This window comes from Eumetopias jubatus, unplaced genomic scaffold (assembly GCF_037043125.1).
Source record: "Eumetopias jubatus isolate StellerSeaLion01/CBP00866 unplaced genomic scaffold, mEumJub1_p1.0 scaffold_14, whole genome shotgun sequence".
NCBI classification, from domain to species: Eukaryota; Metazoa; Chordata; class Mammalia; order Carnivora; family Otariidae; genus Eumetopias; species Eumetopias jubatus.
The window spans coordinates 21,345,709-21,363,166 of record NW_028274820.1 but is presented as its reverse complement, the minus strand read 5'-3'; the positions used below and the strand labels follow the sequence as shown (position 1 = coordinate 21,363,166).

General features: G+C 37.6%; 1 protein-coding gene and 1 long non-coding RNA gene across 4 annotated transcripts in view; one reads left to right on the top strand and one right to left on the bottom strand.

Annotated features, from left to right (window-relative positions):
- Nucleotides 1-22: 22 nt before the first annotated feature.
- LOC114220473 (uncharacterized) lies at nucleotides 23-828 on the bottom strand. Its single transcript, XR_015766734.1, has 2 exons — nucleotides 685-828; nucleotides 23-463 (listed from the first exon to the last, which is right to left on the bottom strand). It is a non-coding gene; the product is annotated as an uncharacterized LOC114220473 (long non-coding RNA).
- An 83-nt stretch (nucleotides 829-911) lies between these two features.
- KMT2E (lysine methyltransferase 2E (inactive)) overlaps nucleotides 912-17,458 on the top strand; it is an 87,820-nt gene continuing 71,273 nt past the window's right edge. For all 3 annotated transcript variants that reach the window (XM_028120165.2, XM_088018411.1, XM_088018412.1), the window contains exon 1: nucleotides 912-1,283. The gene's annotated coding sequence lies outside the window, so the exon portion shown is untranslated. The remainder of the gene's footprint in view (nucleotides 1,284-17,458) is intronic.

The following is a 17,458-nucleotide window of genomic DNA, read 5'->3' as shown; positions in this document are numbered from 1 at the left end:
GAGAAGAATCGGGATCACCGTGTTATTTTAGTGGGGAAACCCCTGTTTTATTCTTTGGCCTCCCCCTTTTTCCTTCGAGATAACCGTCTCTCAGTCCCTCCCTCGTTTAATCACCGCCACATTAAGGAATTCCCGCTCCCCACCCCGCACATTGTCCCGCCGGCGGGGAAATCCTTCCCCCGGGCCAAAAGAAGTAGGAGGCAGCGACGGCAACTGCACCGACGGCAACAGCAGCTTTTTACCCCGATACACGGTGGCAGGAAAGCGGCGCTGACGGTGGCTGTACTTTTCCTGCTGCTTCTCCCCCCGACCTCTTCCGTTTCTCGCTCCTCCATCGAGACGGCGCTGGACGCTCCAGCTCCGCTTTTATCCGGGGCCCGGAGTCTGCGCACTGGAGCCTCCTCAGCCCCTAGTGGGCGTCGAGTGACACCCAAACCGAGTTCACCCAGCGCTGAAGGCCAGACTGGGGAGGGGGAGGGGAAGGCTGAGACTGAGGTTTGGGGAGTGGGAGAAAGGGCATCGCTTTAGGAGGGTGAGGGGAGGGGGAGTTGTTCCCTGGGCCTACAGTCCTTATCCTTCCACCCAGTAGTGGCGTGCTCAAGCTCGCCGATATCCACACTTGAGGGCTGCTCAGGGAAAAGGGGTAAAGAACCAATCCCACCAAATACCGAAACTTCCCCAAACCTTCTGTGAATTGTTGAATGCATCTGTTGTGAAAAAGACGGAGATTCTGCCCACCTCTCTGTCTCCAGTTGCTTATCTTCAAGCCTCTATGGAAGAGGCAACAGCGGGCGGCAGCCCACAAGCAAAATGGCGGCGGGCAGCTTCGTTCCCCTCCCCCTCTGCCCCTGCGGAGCGGGGCGGGCGGAACCCGTGCACTTGCCGCCGCCGCCGCGGCCGCCGCCGCCGCCGCCGCCGCCGCGGCCGCCGCCGCCGTCGCCGCCATTTTCCCAGAGCGAGAGGCAGTGACACTGAGCGGGCGCAGGGGGCCGAGTCGGAGACCGTGCCTGAGTTCGGGAGCGGCAACAGAGGGGGCATAGACACTCTGAGCAGCCTTGCCGTCGCCTCTGCGTTCCTGTTGACTGTTTGGGTGCCCCCTCCCCTACTCCTAGATTGCTGGTGAAGAGGCTGCGCGCTGCTGTTTGGGGAGGGGGTGTGTGGAGCCGGGTCCTGTGTCCGCAGTGCCTGCTGTCGGGGGGTCGTCTGTTCGCGGAGGTGTGGAGAGGCTCCTTGGGGGTCGAGCAGATAACGGGGTTCGGGTGTCTGGTGTGTGAACATCACAGGTCAGTGCCTGTCGTCTCCTTGGGAGTTCTTGGGGTTTGCGGGGTGGAGGGACGCGTGTTTCAGGGGGGAGGGGGCTTTCTCATTATTATGCTTTTGGGGGGGTTGGGGGAGTCAGCGTTTACTCTCAGGTGTCTGGGCTGGAGCAAGACGCTGCTTGTTTGAATCGAATTTATCCTTTCTCTTCCCTGTCCTAGAAAGGGAGCATTATGGCGGGTTTTAGGGTTGGGGAAAGGGGGAACTGGCAGTTAAACCCCCTTAGGAGTGGGAGTTAGGGAGGGGGCGCACTCCTCATTGGCAGCGGGTTAAGGGCGCTTGGGTGAGGAGGGAGGCTTGTGACTGTTGGTAGGGTTTGTGTCGAAGTGGTCCCAGGAGCTGCCAGCTCTCCCTTTCCTCGACCGCATCTTGTTCAGGTGCTGAAAAACCGTATAGGCCCCATTTTCTTCTTCTTCCATTAATTGCTTGGCATTCTCTGGTATAATTTTCTGGTAAATACTAAGGGGGTTAAAAGGACGCTCTGGGTCTCTATCTCCCTTTGTGGGAGAACAAGACAGCTCCTCATCCTCTCCGGGAGAGGGTAAACCCGCCCCAGAGGTGGTCACCCCAGTACCCAGCCTTCTCAGTCTCCTCCCCCACTCCTCTTGCATTCTCGCCGTCCTTTACTGTACCGGAGGCTTAGAATCCACAACATGGCACATTTCAGAAAAGCTTATTTTGACCAAGGGATTGGCACAAACACTGTGGCAGCAGATACAGAAGAGAAACAAACGGTTCACTGTGCTAAACGAGGGAGGGGGGAGAGAAAAAACAATCCGGAGTGCTCTCTTCCACTGGCCTCAGTTCCGTAGAGATCCGTTCTTGCTAGAGTCTTAAGAATGATACAATTTAAAGTCAGAGAGAAATCGCTAGAGTTCGCTTTGGAGTAAATCCCGGGTTTTTTTGTTTTTTGTTTGTGTGTGTGTGTGTGTGTTTGGTGTCTGTTTCCCCTCCTTTTAGAGATGTGAATAACGTAAGGTGTTGGAGTTCTGGAGACCTTGGAGAGAATTAAGTGAGGGGCATTCAACTCTAGGCTGGAGACATCAATACCTAATTGGAAGATGGCCCCGTTTTTTCCTTTATTTTCCGAGATGGGAAGTAAAAAGTGAAATTTCCCTCTTTTGTCCTTTACAGATTCTAAAAATGGCGGCCCCAGGCTGATGTTGTGGTAATCTAATCAGCTCGGGTCCTCCACACCCCATGCAGTGCGTTTGTCTGCAGCATATTACAGGCTTATTATGTTTACATGAAAAGACTGTGCTGCTTTTCTTCCCCAAATAGTTTACAAAAATGTGTTGATTTTACTGCAGTTACAATGCTGTGTTTTAGTTGATTTATTGGTTTTTCCTGAGGCAAATAAAATGACACCACTTCGAAAAAAAACCACTCAGGTAGCCTTAGAAATTTCAGTAGTGAGGGTAGGTGCTCTTAAACATTTAAAAAAATATATTTGGGACAAGGAATAGTTTTTGCTCGGTTTAGTGCAAGTGTTTTTTATTCACTGTGCTAAAGTAAGTTAAAATATTTAGTAAGTGTATAAGTATAACATTTTGTGTGACTAGATGTTTTAATTTAGAGTGAAATGTTTCCCATCCTCTTGACCAATTTTGTGAATTTTGGTTTTGGTACTCTTTCAGATTAATTTTTAGGGAGCTGTACAAACAAGCCTAAACCTGTTACTTCACTGGGTGTGGAGATGCTTGTTCTTCTCACTATTATAGTTTGCATCCATTTTTCTCATGTATTTAAGCATTCCTTAAGAATTTTCTAAGTTTGTGTATTTCATGAAGTGCAGCTGCACACTTTCCTATCTTTTAAAATTGTTTTACAGCATTCTATCATAATTATGTAAGTAGAAAAGTAAGGCTTTAGTTCTTGAAACCACCCCCCATGCCCATTTACCTATTTGGGGATGTGGAACTTAAGTCTGTTTTAATGATTTAAATAACAGCTATACCGTAATAGAGGGTCTTGAATCCATTTTATGCTAATTTCAGAATCTAAGATTGAGGCAGAAAATCAAATGGTATCATTTAACAGTATTTTAAAAAGTGGGAATGATTGAAATTCATCTCTGTAGTGGGGGGTTGATCTTTTTGGCCTGAACTCAGCAATGAGATATGAGTGGGCCATTAATGGCAGTTAATGACCATTCTGATATGGACTGACTGAAAGATGAGTGCCTTTCAATCCAGTAGTTCTTAAAAAGGTTGGAGAGTATACACTCTTTCATGATTCTTTTATTTCCACTGTAAATTCTGCTCTAATATTTACAATGGAACGAGAGAATCATGAAGTTCATATATGAATTAACTTTCTGTTCTGCAAAATAATTGTAGAAATAACTGGCTTAGAGAGTTTCATCATGGAAGACTGAGCACATAACCTTAGAATCTTTGAAATATTTTATTGTAAAATGAAATGTTGGTGGGTAGTAGGCGTTTGTGTAGGGATTTCTGGTCAATACTCATTTTCATTATGCTCTGAGTGATCGTGTAGGTCTGGATCCGTAACTGCAGTGTAAAGATTGTGCGTTTGTTTTATAGACTATGTGGTTAAGATCTGTGGTTCAGAAGGTTGGTACTTTAAACTTAATATCTAATGTAGGAAATCAGTATACTCTTAAGGAAATGTGGTTTATGTAGCCATGGGAGGGAACACTGTCTACACCCATTGTTTTTTCTTGATAGTGACCTTGATCAGGTCTAGACACACAAAGCATTTGGACTTACTTGGTTTCAAATAAACAATGCCAAGTTAGAAATTATGAGAAAAGCTGCGTTCACGCTATTAGCTTTCTTCATACTGGGCTGCTTCATTGCTTTGGATTTTGTTTGCTTGTTTTGATAATATGTTTTAAGTATATCATACTTTATTTTAAATGGTCACTTTATAAATAACATGGCTATAAATGTTTGGTTTTTGTTAATGTATACCCAAGTGACTGTGTTTTAAATTAGAGTGTAGAGGCAAATTTATTAAAAGGTTGGGCATGGTTTTTTATTCTCAGTGAGTTTTGATACAGTAGGTCTCTTGGGGGCAAAACTAGTCAAATGGTCTTTGTTCTTAGGGTAGCTGAGTTTTGAGGGATTAGGTTTTAAGTGGATTTGTAGAAAATCATAATGTAATTGGAGAGTAAATTTTATTTTTAGAGACTATATTTTGATCATACTTCCCTTTTGTTGTCAGTGTACATTGTAGGATCCTTTTGATCTCAGTTTAAGTTTAGAACCTTTACAGGGTTCCTCCATTTCCCTTCAACTCTTTAGATCTCTGATAACTCTCTCACAATTTTGGCTTGTCTGTCTTACAGCTTCCCAGCCAGAGAATTTTTACCATGTATACCACAGTAAGCTCTAGGACTTCTTGGATCTAAAATGAGGAAGTGAGGTTAAAAACCAATTAATAATTTAGGAGAAATTCTTCCCTTTAACACACACCTTAGTAGTCTTAGTGAAAGTCTAACTTCTTAAATTGGTTTCTTATTTCTAAGAATAATGTACCCATTTTCATGCATCAAAGTCTAACACCTATGGTTTTACTTTTAAAAGTGTGTTATATAAATCCTAACAGCTCTGCTTTTCTGGACTGGGACTTAAATGTGTACTATCATTGAGTGTTTAAAATGGAGAAAACCAAAAAGACTTCGAAGAGCTATCAAAAACTGCTAAAGAAATATTAGTGTGGAATCTTCGTAAAAGATGCTGTTTATTTTTTTAATATTTTCCTAATGTGTAATTAGCTTTCATTTCCAAAGGATTTATTCACAGTAGAGAGTAGGTGCTCAGTTATTTGTTGCATTTAAAGCTCATTTAAGCAAACACATCTCAAATATTCAGGGTGATCAGGGACTGTTCCTGTCATATGTTAGAATAAATGTTTAATACTTGTGTTCAGGGAGACTTTTTAATGTTACCTATAGAATTATTTTTACTTTATGGTAAAATTACTCTTTTGTGTCGACTGGCAAAATAACAAGGATACTATTTTAGATATTGCTGTATAAATGTTAGTTTTTAGGCTGTTTAAAATTGGAGTGGCTTACTGTCTCTTTTACTGTCTTTTGTAATGTACAAGTGTTGGGAAGAGCCTTATTTTTTAAATATTAAACAGATAATATGTATTATTTAAAAATTTATTTAATATGGAAGAGCAGTATTTATGGTTGAAAATATCTTTTTAGCGCACCAAATTGAAGTAGCAGTATTTAAAACTCTTGCCATTTGCAATTAAACAGTATTGTATAGAGAGGTAGGAATTAACCAAAAGAATTTTTTGTTGTTATTGTGAGCACTCATGCTAAGTGCTACGTTAAAAATCAAATGGTGGTGACTAAGGCTAAGTTAATTAGATGTTATTTGCATCTTTAAGAATACAAGAAATTTTTATTAACCATTAGTAACTAGGATGCTTTTTACTTAAGTCAGAGTCAAGAAAATAGCTGGGTCTTAAATTTCACTTGATAAATATTTTGCCTTAATATGAAATCAGTTCTTTCTTCCTCATAGACAGTTCATAAATAAAATTTTATTTTTAGATAGTTTAGGAAAGCCATTTTTATATTGTTAGGTGAATTTCCCAGCTTTATTGGAGAATCTGATTTGATTATTTACAAGAACTATTTAAGCTGTTTGGGATCTTGTACTTTTTAATGCAACAGGTCAATCAGAATTCTTTTTTGATGTGTTGAATTATGATGCCATCAAAACAGATATTATGGCTTTTCATACATCAGTAAGCCTATAATATAGTAATTCAGTGAGTAAATAATCAACTTGTTCATTATTTTTAGTTAAAATATTTATTTTTGCATTTTAAGGTTGGCTTAAGTGTGAAATCTGGTTTTAAGATAGGACCTGAGAAACAAAATGATTTGTGCAGCTTTCTTTATTCTAGTTGTACAGTTGAAGAGAGAGAATTTTCTAGCAACCCTTCGATGTTTGCTTAGAGTTAATCCAAAGGAATAAACATCTTGGTCCTGAAGTTTATAATTGAGAAAGAACATTGAGTAATCACACCTGTGTTATAGCTAACTTGGTTGCAGCATTTAAGGTCTGAGCCTGTAGCATAAAGTTAATGGAACAGTGGGATTGAGATTGTTTTGGTTTGTGATATTCGTAAGATAATTTTAAAGTTCAAGTTCACAGAATTATGTTATCTAACATTTTATCTGAGACCAGAAAAAATTTTAATGTTTAACTCTATTTTGGCTTTTGACTTTTGTTTTCAAAAGGTATTTATAAAAATTTTTACTCAAAGACTTTAACTGAATTTACTATGATAAATAATTTTAAACTTATTCGAGTTAAGTAAATTTAAAGATTAAATATGGGGGCGCCTGGGTGACTCCGTCGGTTAAGCGTCTGCCTTCGGCTCAGGTCATGATCCCACTGGGATCTAGTCTCGCTTCGGGCTCCTTGCTCATCGGGGAGCCTGCTTCTCCCTCTGCCTGCTGCTCCCCCTGCTGTGCTCGCTCGCTCTCTCTGACAAATAAAATATTTAAAAAAAAATAAAGATTAAATATGTTTTCCCATTTTTCTCGCTGGTCTAAGAATAAGGTAAAGCCTAGTGTCAATGGTTTTTAGCAAAAAGTGAGGAATCTGGTGAGAAGAATTAAGTATTAGAATATTGTCGGGAAAACAGTTTTGATTTTTTCAGAAGTTTACATATCAGGGGACTATATATGAGCAAGATACACTCTCCCAATACTTTTTTTCGTATTTCACAGACTAATATAATGAAACAATAGTTTCTATTTATGATTTTACAGAGAGACCTCTTAAATTCCTCTTGTTTTTTTATATGTTTAAAGAAAGACAAGTTTCAGGAATTTGAAAACCCATTTTCTCTTTAATGATGTGGCAAAAGATGGGAAGATTCTTGATGTGACTGATTTGAAAGGTTGAGACTCTGCTTCATTAGCCATAAATTGTTGGGGTTCTGAGGTTGGTCTGATACATAGTAGCTCTTCTTGAGAAAATGATTGTTCCTTTTGAATTATTTGCTTTTCTGCTGCTTCTCTTTAAATGAAGCTGCATAATTGGCTGAATTGACACAGCCTTATTACATCTTACCATTAAGCCCCCCCGCAAAACCATATTTTCAAGCACAGACAAAAGATTAATTTAAGTGACTACTGTTTTCCTTGCACTGTTTATTTCTACTTCTCAAAAGCTTGCTGTTTCAGGGTTTGTTTGGATACAAGGTACAGACATCAGCTACAACTAGCTTAAGTAAAAGATTTGTTATAAGACTGAAGGGAAATCTTAGAGAACTTTTTTGAAGAAAGTACAGTTGGACCTCACAGGAATTGGCAAGGTGTCAGTGAGCCACTGTTCTCCATCTTGATCCCTTTAATTAGCTGTGACTGGCTAAGGAGATGGTGGTAGAGTGTGTATTTATGGTGTGGGGGAGTTTGCTTGGATGGAGAGCAAGAGAAGGACACTTAATTCATCGTAAAACAATTGCCTTTTTTCAGGGATGTTCAAATGTTACTTGGGAGGGCCTCTGAAACTAAATAGTATCAAACGGATGATTCCATTTTTAATTTTGAAAATACAAATATTATATATAAATATAAATGCATGTGTGTTGAGGAATACTGCCAAAAAACCGAGGTTTTTTGTTTTAATTTTTTTTATTTTAAAATAATTTCAGGCTTACAGAAGTTATGTGAACAGTGCAAAACTTCCCTTAACCCCTTTACTCAGATCCCCCGATTTTTAACATTTTATCACATTTGCCATATTCTCTGTACAGGTAAAAAAATTCTTAACTATTTGAGAGTAGATTGCATATATGATGCTCTCTTATACTTAAGTATGCATTTCTTAAGATCAACCATGTTTCCTTAAGTAACCAGAATGGTTAAATTTAGAAATTTAACATTGATGTAATACTTTTCATTTAGACTGTTGTCCATATTCCATTTTCATCGGTTGTCCCAATTATGCCCTTTATTAGCACTTTTTTTCTGGTTCAATTGCCAATTCAGGATCACAGATTGAGTTTAGTTCTCAGGTCTCTCTGTCTTTCATGACCTTGGCAGGCTAGTTATTAAACAGTGTCCCTCAGTTGGGTTTATTTAAGGTTTCTTCATGATTAGATTCAGATTTTGCATTTTTTCTGTAGATAAGCAATATGTGGGTTTTTTGTTTTGTTTTGTTTTAATCATCTGGATGCACTTAATGTTTGTTTGCCCCTTATCAGTAGTTCGTTTTGATTGCTTGGTTAAGGTGTGGAGTAGTTTCTCCGTCCTATAGTTACTGTTTCTCTTTTTGCCATTAAGTAATTTGTGGGAAGGTATTTTGAGGTTGTGTAAATATTCTGTTTCCTGTCAGACTTTCCTAAATTTAGTGTCTATTGGTGATTCTTGCCTGAATAAGTTTTTACCACGTGGCTGCAGATACACCAAAGTTTTTAGCAGTGATGTATGTCTGGGTAATTAGAATTGTGTGAGTTTTCTCTTCCGGTCTTTCTGTGAGACGGATCGCTTTTGTAATCACAACAGATTAAAAAAAATTGAAGGAAAGGATAGATAATTTGGATGGGGTCAGATAGTGTCGGTTTTCTACACAAATGGGATTTAAAATAGCTTACTGAATGCTGGTGTCATTTGAAATTCAGAATATAGAAAATAAATAGGTTGTTAAATTTTTTTAAATTATGGTGTTCCAGTTCCTCATTTAGTTTTTAGAATTACTAAGTGAGCCTTGAGTTACAGTTGTTTAGGTTTATGATTTGCTACTAATGCTAGCTAGTATTTTGATTTCTAAGACAAGGCTGAAAGTATTTTAATTATAGTGTTATTCCCCTTCCCCATTAAAAAAAAATCCTTGAAGTAATTCTTTTGAAGAAAAATATTTTTTTCTGAAATTATTGAGATACATTTTTTTTAAACATATGCAAGTTTGCTCTTTTAAAAAGGGTTGGTGAGATGGTACATTTAATACAGCAGAGCATCAAACATCTATAACTCTTAGAACAAAGTGACGTATGATTTTTGGAACAAATACAATACTCATTGTGGAAAAGTTCAGAAGGACAAGAAAAGGATAAGAAACGGAAAATACTTATTCAGACTTTAATTACATTATAATGATACTTTTATAAATTTGGCATATTTTTTCTTAGTGATAGCAAAATATTGGTAGTGAAATTGGGTGATAATTTGAATATTTTACTGATTAAGCCCTGGGCAACATGTTGAATGAAAATTACCAATTTCTTTGGAAATTTTCGTAGAAAATTGGGAGAAGAAAATTTTGAGACTTGTGAATACTTGTAGAGTGGAGATTATATTCTCCAAAACTTTAAATTTCCATCTGAGAAAGTTAAGCTCATATTTCAAAAGAGTATTAATAAGATGATACAGTTGAATCAGCATTTTACAAGTGCTTAATTGATTTAAAACTCATTTGAATCAACTGTATCTGTGTCTCAAGAGAATGAAAGTTCAGTTTGTAGCACTACTAAACCATATTCCATTGTCTTAAAGTACAGGGTGAGAGGTGCAAAAACAAATTCCATCATGAACTGAGGATTTTCTTTTAGGCCACAACCCCCATCCTGGTTATGTAAAGTAGCATCCTATTGACTGAAGTTAAGAAACTAAAGTTAGAATTGACTTGTGAGATCTTTTATTTAAATATTTTTCATTGTGGTCCAGGGACCACATGTATTATTTATGTGGTGCTTACTAAAACTTTCTTGAGCCCCATTCCAGACCTACTTAATCACATCTAATGGAGTCTTGAATTTGCATTTTAGTTACTAGTCTCAGCTGGTTTTTACACTGTTCTAGCTCTTCCCTTTTATTTTACAAGTAGAACAGAAAGCAGGGAGGTTAAACAATTCTCTTTAGGTCATATATTTAGATAGTGGTTGATCAAGGATTAAAATTTAGGTCACAGTTCTTGATACTTAAACTTTTCCAAGAAACCATGCTGAACTGCCCTCTTGAGAAGGCAGGCCACTATTTTTAGATTCTCTGAATGAAGGAATACTAGTCTTTGTGCAGTGTCATGTGACAGATTCTCTCTTTTGTGTTTCTGTACATCCGAATTCAAGATGATCTGGTGGTTTCCAGAACCCACGTGTTATTTGGATAAGAGTCTTGGATTGGAATTCTAGCAGTACAAATTGTGATCAAGTTGTGGTAAGCCTTGAATGCCATGATGGAAGATTATGGACTTTATGGCAGAGCTGCTGAAAAATTTGCTTTGGGGAGTGACATACTGGGACATGATTATCCCTTCCAATTCTTAAGATTATGAAAGTGATATATGCTTATTAAGAGAGCTCAAACAATACTTCTTTAGAGGCAGTATTACACAGGACTTAAAAGTAGAAACTAGAACTATAATCAAACCAGGTTGTATTGCCTTGTGATCTTGGGCGTGTTACTTATCTTTTAGTGCCTTAGTTTCTTGATCTGCAAAATTGAGATAATAATAGAGCTTATCTTACAGAGTCATTTTGAGAATTCAGTGAGTTAATATGTGTACAATTCTTAGTAAGTTCTCCAGATGTTTGTGTTGTAACTGTTCTGGAAAAAAAAGTGTTTCTGACTCTATCCGTATTGTCTCTCATGTGCTGTGGTGAGCACTGTTTATAGTGTGTGTGTGTATACATTTTTTTAATATAGTATTTTTCCCAAAGCCTTTTATCTAGATATTGTAGAAGATTCCTTAACCTTCACTTAAAAAATATTAATGCCAGGGATGCCCGGGTGGCACAGTGGGTTAGGTGTCCGCTCTTGGTTTCGGCTCAGGTTGTGATCTCAGGGTCCTGGGATCAAGCCCCACGTTGGGCTCCGCTCAGTGTGGAGTCAGCTTGAGATTGTCTCCCTCTCCCTCTGCCCCTCCCACTCTCTCTCTTTAAAATAAATAAATAAATCTTAAAAAAATACCAATGCCAGTTGTATGTTGAATGATGTAAACTGCTCTGTGCTGCTTCCTTTAGTTGAGTTGAATGTTTGTAAAGAGTCCTGTTTGTTCCCAAATTCACTAATCCTATTGCACTTGTGTTTATATTATTAGATATAACATAAACCAATGATAAATGAGTGTAAAGAGAGAATTGTTTAAATGAAAACTAAGTTAACTACTTTGGAAAACTTGTTAAAAACACATTAATTGCTAAAGAAAGTTGTTAAATTAGTTATGGGCAAGGTAACTAAAAGAAAAGGGGGGAAATAATACAAATCTAAATCTAGAATGAAGCCTACATTCACATTGCTCACAGGTGTCTAAGTAATATCTTGAAGTAATCTAAAACCAAAAACTATAGATAATGTATCACAGATAGGGTTGATACAAGAATGAGAACCCAAAATTCCAAGTAGGAGAGCCATGTTCAAAGAGAACATTTTAGCTTGACACTAAAATATTGGTGAATGATATTTTAAATTAAAAATACAGTGTTTAAGATATATATAACTTTTAAATGAATCTCCATGTTAACTGACTTTGATGAACTCACAAATTTTGAGTTCCTGTTGTTTAAATATATCCAGTTTTTTTTTTTTTAATATCCTGGAAATCTTAAAATGCTTTTTCATGCCGACATCTTGATTTCAGACTTTGGTCTCTAGAATTGTTTGTGGTCATGTGTTGCAGCATCCTTAGGAAACTAATACACCCCTTAACTTCAGTTACCCTCAGTGAAGCCCATTGCTAGACAACACACATGCACCACACACACATACACACAAATAAAAAGAATTAAAATGCTGTTTCAGAATCTGATTGTGATTTGTCCACTGGGGTTTATAGGATTCTGTCTAGATGAAATGACAAATTTCAGATGTCTGTGGAATTGAATAGATGCGCTGATCTATGAAGATCCGGTAACCTTTATTATCTTGTGAGATTTAAATTCTCCTTTTCAGGGCGCCTGGGTGGCTCAGTTGTTAAGCATCTGCCTTCGGCTCAGGTCGTGATCCCAGAGTCCTGGGATCGAGCCCCGCATCGGGCTCCCTGCTCCGCGGGAAACCTGCTCTTCCCTCTCCCACTTCGCCTGCTTGTGTTCCCTCTCTTGCTGTGTGTCTCTCTCTCTGTCAAATAAATAAAATATTTAAAAAAATTCTCCTTTTCTTTAGGACTCTTCTAACTGTTAATATTGTAAACGAGATTCATTTGGTGGCAAATAGTTGAACGCCCTCTAATTGAAGGCAGTATGGTAGCTACTAATTTTGGCTTGCTGATCTTGCACATATTTCTTAAGGGAAGTAACTGATGATTGTGTTGGCTAATAACCCTCGGATCAGTTTGTGTGGTTGCAAATTTTAGCCGGTAATTGTTTGATATATTGTAACATGGTTGCTGTATGTTAGCAAAACCTATTAATTATACACTAACGTAATAACTTTTTGATTTTTAAATTTTAAGTAAAAACTGGCAGATCTTATGGACTTGGTATTGTGCCAGAAGACAAAAATTCTTCTATTGTGTAATTACTTTGAGAATATCTTATCATTTAAATTTAATCCAGAATGAGGGCGCCTGGGTGGCTCAGTTGGTTAAGCCACTGCCTTCGGCTCAGGTCATGATCCTGGAGTCCCGGGATCGAGTCCCACATTGGGCTCCCTGCTCAGCAGGGAGTCTGCTTCTCCCTCTGACCCTCTTCCCTCTTGTGCTCTCTATCTCTCTCATTCTCTCTCTCTCAAATAAATAAATAAAATCTTAAAAAAAAAACCAAAAACATAAATTTAATCCAGAATGATAGTGGAGATTTAAAAGTAGTCTCTCTCTGCTGGTATAGCCTAGACTCTCACAGGGAGTTTAAATTTTACGCCTCTTATATCCTGAAGTAAAATGGTTCATTAGGATTTGGAGAAAAGTACTTCTAGTTAAGTCTCCAACTTCGCACAGCACTTTTTTTTTTTTTAATTTTTTATTGTTATGTTAATCACCACATATTACATCATTAGTTCGCACAGCACTTTTTTCACGTATAAATGACTTTTATAAGGGTGGCCAGTCAGCTCAATACATGTTGATTATTTTTTATCTGTGTATATACATAATGTTTTCTATTTGTAAAGACAGGTCTTTAAAATTAAGTTGGAAAGTGAAAGTGGATGTAGCCTGTCTCATAGCAAATATACAGGTCAATAATAGCACTTGTGTCTACCAACTTCATTCTTGACATTTTATTTTTCCTTTTGTACAGTTTCCCTGTGATTATATGCCTTTTCAAGACTGGCTACTCAAAGCTTGAACAAGACATACTATAATAAGTTAATAAAGTTTGCATATTTGAGTGATTTTCTTAATGGAGGCTTAGATCTCCTACTTCCATAATTCATTCTTGAGAGTGAGATGCATAGACATTTTTTCTATAAGCTTCAGCTTTCTAATTCTTAGGCACTGGTCCTTTCATTTCCGGGTTTTTGATTTTGTTTTTTCTATTTATATTAATGTATGCAGAGGAAGAAGTTGATTGTTGAATACTCTGAAGTCTTGGGATTAAAAGGACGGGGGAAAATGCTGTAGAAATAAATGGTTTAAACTTGGAAAGTATTTTTTCTTATTCATTTTGCTAGTCTCTTGCTGATTTTGTAGTTTGTTAATACTTAGAAATTACTCTTTTTTAGACTTAAGATTTCTATAGTAAATACTTTGTGGAATTTTAAGATCTTTGTAGATATTTACAATAATAGAACCTCTGTTTTTCACTAAGTGGCTTCAGTGGTCAACAGTTTTGTGACTGGGATTGACTAAATTATTATTGGATTGGATAATGGGAACTTCATGCTTTTAATTCTAAGAGGGAAGGCACTAACATTCATACCAACTCTGCAGGGTAGATATTTTATCCATTTTTCATGAGAGGCCTAGAGAGACTCAGGGTCACATAGTTAAAGAGTGACTGATAAAGGGGTGCCTGGGTGGTTCAGTCAGTTAAGCATCCGACTCTTGATTTCAGCTCATGTCATGATCTCAGGGTCATGAGATCGAGCCCCTCATCAGGCTGTGCACTGGTGTGGAGCCTGCTTAAGATTCCTCCCCCTACCCACCACGTGCTCACTCATTCTCTCTCTCAAAAAAAAAGTGGCTGATCAAGAATTTGAAATCAGATCATTTGAAAATATCCTAGCTCTCTATTGATCCTTATACACAAATCATTATCAAAGGCAATTACTTAAAACTAAGATACCTTTGATTATATTATATTGCCCTAGCTCGTTAAAAGGGCCTTAAGGACAACTTAAGTTTGTTCACTGCTCGTTCCCGAATACTTAGACATGTTAACATAAATATGTTAAATGGATAAATTTGAGTTTATTTTATTACATTTTAAATTAATAGAATAGTTGCCCTATAATCTGGGGAAGTGCTTAAAAACATGCAAGATTTCATCCATTGTTTGGAGACCAGATATTCAGAACTCGATGGTGACAAGCTGGAAGGGTTGTTGATTATTGGAAATTATTCAGATGGTGAAGATGATGGTGGGAGCCATGGAAACCCAGGAAAAATGAATCTGGAACATTGAAGACACACAAAAGGCTAGGTGAGCAAATAGACTAGAAGAAAGGATTAAAAAGAACTGGAAGAATGGGGTACAAACAAGAAATGGAAAGGATTGAGCCTTGAGAGACTCCACATTTTAAAGTAATAAGAGAAAGAAAATAAGAAAAACAAAGTTCCAGAAGGAAATCAATAATGTTCTTCTGTGGCAGGTATTTTGTTTTGAGATATGTTCCTGTTCATCTAAAAGGGGGAGGAAGGGATTAAAGGTGTTAGGGTGAGGAAAAATATTTAATCAAGAATAATTTAGGTGGTATCTTCACCACCGCGTTTTAGGCTTTGATAGCTAAAATGTAAATATTTCAGTTCTTGGTATAGGGTAAAGTAGATGATCCAGTTTAGAGAGCTAAGCATCTAATAGCTATTTCAAAATAATGGGTCAAAATGTAATCTAGTGGTTTAAAAAAATATAATACATTCTTTGGGAAATTAAGGGAAGAGTTTAGGGTGGAACAGGTTTTATAGCTGGAATAGTTTTTTCAGGTAGCTTGGTTAAATTTTTGTTTGTAGATGAAGAAACAGCCCTCGGGAGGTTGATCTGCTAGAGACCTCAAAGCTAGTTTTGTGGCAGAAAAGTCTAAGTTAGGAAATTGAGAATGCTTCCAAGGAAGCATAGTAAGTACTTACATGATCCTTGAAAGTTTAAGATTTTTGTTGGGTGGGATGGGCAAATGTAAAGGAATATTACTTTAGAACATTTGAAGGGAATGAGCAAAGATAATGCCAACAATAGCAAAAAGACTGGTATAATCAGAGAATTTATGTATTGGAATATTAGTGCGGAACAGGGTAACCTGATAATGTCGAGATTAGGAACTTAACTGTAATTATTGTGAGCTATGCTTTTTTGAAGAGGGCAAAATTAGGATACTAGTGGGTTTCAAAGTATATCTGTTCAGTGTCTAAGCAATTGTTATAAAATAAAGGACTGGAGCAAATGCCTTTTTAAAAAATAAGACATCCAGGCCACATCCCAGACCTACTAAATCAGAATCTATGGGAATGAGGCCTAGGAATCCCATCATTTTCAACTTCCAACCCCAGGTATATGAAAAGTAGCAGTTCGTGGATTTATGTTTGAGAACCACTGGTTTAAAGGTTAAGTTAGAATAGGAAAAGAGACCACTTAGAAAATTACTCTGTCAGCCCAGGTGTGAGATAATAAAATGTAGACAGTAGAATCTGGAAGATTTGTTTAAATCCTATTAATTAGATTTGGTACATACTGTTTTTAGATAGGGAAATAAGAGAGCACTCAAGATCTTTAGTCTGAAAGAAATGATTCAAAATAGTGATTGAAGGAATACTTAATTAATCTTGAGACTAGAATGAAGAATGAGAGAATAAAATTATTGCCAACTTTGTTTCCAGTCAAGAATTATGCCCTTACCTGGTGGGATACTTATTTAAAGGCTGAATAAGCAAGAATGAACCAGCCTAACAGTCTGTATAGGTTGACTAAAAGATAAATGCAGGTTTTTTTGTTGTTTTTGTTTGGCTTTTTATTACAGTAGACTCCAACACTACTTTTGGAAGCTTATTTTTTATTTTTTGCTTTGGGCAGGTAGAGTTTACCAGTGAAATAAGTATTTTCTTTTAGCCAGTGATTTTTGAACTATTCTCCAGGAAGCCATTGGCTTTTCATGGAACTTAACTGGTACGTGGGAGGATGTATAGGCAGGAACATTCCCCTGCTACCCTCTTTAACCGCAGACAGCAAATATGAGGTACAAATGCCTACTGTACCTATTCACAGATATTACTGATCACTTGAGGCCTTGTCCCATTGTATCTGGCTGTGGCCTCCTTAACATAGTACTTCAGGTTGACATTAGCAGTCTTTGGGAAAGCATAGGAGATTCAAGCTATTTTTCATCCTGGAATCAAAATATATGCTTAGATTTCACTGTAAAATTTCATTCGTAAGAAAGTTTCTGTCAATACTCAAAGGTTTGAAGGCCATAATTTTAATGTCATTTTATAAAAATTAAATTTAAAATTTTGAACTAATGTAGATTTACATGCATTTGTAAGAAATACTACAGAGAGGGAAGCCTGGGTGGTTCAGTCAGTTGAGTGTCTGCCTTTTGCTCAGGTCATGATCCCAGAGTCCCAGGATCAAGCCCTGCATCAGCTCCCTGCTCAGTGGGGAGTCTCCTTCTCCCTCTGCCCCCCCCACTTGTGCTCATTCACTCTTTCCCTCTCTCTCTTACATAAATAAAATCTTTTTTAAAAAATAGAAACTGTTTTTCCTTTACCCAGTTTCCCTCAATGGTAACATCTTGTAAAACTGTAGTACAGTTTCACAACCAGAATATTGACATTGATACAGTTTATCCACTTTGTTCAGATTTCCCCAATTTTATGCGTGTGTGCATGGGCGTGTGTGTCTGTGTTTAGGTCTCTGCATTTTTATCACATATGTAGGTTCCTGTATCCACTACCACAGTTAAGATATAAGAGCAGTTCCATCTCTACAGGAATCCCTGGTGTTTCCCTCTTAAAACCACACTGATCTGTTCTCTGTTTCTGTAATTTGTCATTCAAGACTTATGTAAATGGAATTATAGGGTATGTGATCTTTTTGGGATTGGCCTTTTTATTTC